Consider the following 2,717-nt stretch of genomic DNA (forward strand, 5'->3'; position numbering starts at 1 on the left):
GACAGCACACGGCAGTCCCACGGCAGTTCCCACTTTGGGAGAACTTTAAAAATCCTCAAACCTGGGGTCTTCACTGCTCCGTTTGTCACTCCTCCTCCTCGCTCCCCCCAAATTTGTATTCTTCTCAAAGCCTGATCATTTCTACTTCTCCTAAAAGTTTTCATGACTGCTGAAGCTTAGCCAAGACATTGTCATTGTCACTTCAGAGTAACAAACAATTATGTCCCAGGTGCTGACCTAGTTGTAGGGTGGTAAATAAAACGGACATGGTCTCTGCTGATATTCTCGTGGGAGGGTAGCAATGACCATCAACTAGTCAGTCACGCCTTTGGTAGCGTGGGTCTCACTAGGTCTTATCCAAAGTTGGGCATGTAAGTCTGGGCAGGGTGATAAGTCCTACTCGCTTCTACTTTTTTATTTTATTTTCTTCTTTATTTTTTAAAAAATATTTTATTTATTTGAGAGAGAGAGATAGAGATAGCAACAGAGATAGAGAGAGAGAGCACGATTGGGGGAGGAGACGGATCAGCAGCCTCCCCGCTGAGCAGCCCGATGCAATAGCGGGGCTCAATCCCAGGACCCTGGGATCATGACCTGAGCTGAAGGCAGACGCTTAACCGACCTAGCCACCCAGGTGCCCCCTACTTTTATTTTAAAGATTAACACTTTGATAATCTTTGGGTTTAGCCTCCTTTGTGTAGGGCAAGTGTCCTTAATATTAAGCTACTAGCTGAGAACAGAAGTGTTGATACAGGCATATATACTAGTTAAGTTCACCCCAACACCCAGGCACACTAGCAGAGAGTTCTCAGAAGTGGATTACCTGTTTGGTGACTCACCTTCAGACTTTTTTTTTTTAAGATTTTATTTATTTATTTGACACACACACAGAGCACAAGTAGGCAGAGCAGCAGGCAGGGGGAGAAGCAGGCTCCCTGCTGAGCAGAGAGCCCACTGTGGGGCTTGATTCCAGGACCCTGGGATCATGAGCTGAGCCGAAGGCAGACGCTTAAGCAACTGGGCCACCCAGGTGCCCACACTTTTTTTTTGTAAAGATTTTATTTATTTATTAGAGAGAGAAAGAGCACGAGTGAGGAGAAGGGGCAGAGGGAGAGAGAGAAGCAGACTCCGTGCTGAGCAGGGAGCCTGACTCAGGACTCAATCCCAGGATCCTGAGATCATGACCTGAGCCGAAGGCAGACAGTTAACTAAGACACCCAGGCACCCCAGACTTCTTTATTTTTTTAGGATTGATTTATTTATTTATTTATTTATTTATTTATTTATTTATTTATTTATTTGAGAGAGCAAGATGAGGGAGGGCAGAAGGAGAGAAAGATTCTCAAGCAGACTCCCGGATGAATGCAGAGCCCAACCTGGGGCTCGATTTCACAACCCTGAGAGCACGACCTGGGCAGAAATCAAGAGTCAGATGCTTAACCGACTGAGCCACCCAGGCGCCCCTGGGCTTTTTTTTTTTTTTTTTTAATTGAAGTATAATTGACATATAGTGTTAGTTTCAGGTGTACATCATAGTGATTCAACATTTTTATACATTATGAAATGATCCCCACGATGAGTCTGGTTACCATCTGTCACCGTATTTCCAGACTTCTGAGCTCACCCACGATAGCACATGCATCTGCATTCTGCCAGCTGCAGCCGGCGCGAACGTTTGCACAACCCCCAGCACTAGCACCTTCTGAAGTTCTGCACCGTGGGCATCTCCCTTGCCTCACCCTAGCACCGCCCCGGCAGCACCGAACACTAACGAAGGCCCAGGGCCTGCAGAGAGACACATGAGCTTCGGGCCCTGGAGCCGTCAGAGCTGAGCCAGGAGACTGGAGACGGGACTCCCGGGGAAAGCAGCAGCACAGGGGGTGCGGCCGGCTGCCTGAGGCCGCCTACAGAGCGGACCCAGGAGCTCTCCAAGGCCTCACTAGAAACGGAACTTCCGGCGAGTTGAGATTTGAGCCCAGCCTTGGCATATGGTGCAGCTTGGGCTTGGATGGGCCGAGAAGGGCCAGCGAAGGACAGAGCAAAAGTAGAGGCATCATGGTGGGACGGAAATATCATGGCTTTGGGTCTGGATCCAGTTGATTTCTGTGTGATCCTAGCAAGTTAGATAACCTCTCTGGGCTTTGTGTCCTCATGTGTTACGTTACTATCTCCTCTTAAAGATTATCGTGCCGTGATGTATGAAGTATCTCGTACAGTGGCCCCACGTGGCAGGTGCTCGAGACACAGTAATCGTAAGATTGTTACTGCAGGGGAAACATGCAGTTCCAGGAGTGAGGACAGGGCCAGCTGGGCTGGCCCTGGTTCAAGGGCAGCCTTTCACTTTGTACTTAACAGTGGTACCAAACCGGCCTGCTCCGGGCTGCCGCCCCCGCCCCGCTGCACCCAGCACAGAGCCCCTCCCTAAGGACACACCCTGCAGAGTATTTGGCAAACAGGCTCTCCCCAGCCTGTCCCAAGCCTCGCCCCTGTTCAGAGCCACACAGCCAGGGGGTGGGGAGCCAGAGAGGAATCTGGAGTATTGACTGTCGGCCCCACCCTCACCAGGATCCTTAATCTTACACCCGGCATCCGGCGAACAGCAAACTTCGGGAAACCGCCTTGCTCCCGCTACTGCCCTCAGGCACCCCCACTGCCCTGGCCCTCTAGCCTTGGCAGCACGTGTGGGGCAGCCTCTGGGAGCTTTTCAAATCCAGATG

This window comes from Ursus americanus, chromosome 26 (assembly GCF_024610735.1).
Source record: "Ursus americanus isolate L20-20 chromosome 26, mUrsAme1.1.p, whole genome shotgun sequence".
Taxonomy (NCBI): domain Eukaryota; kingdom Metazoa; phylum Chordata; class Mammalia; order Carnivora; family Ursidae; genus Ursus; species Ursus americanus.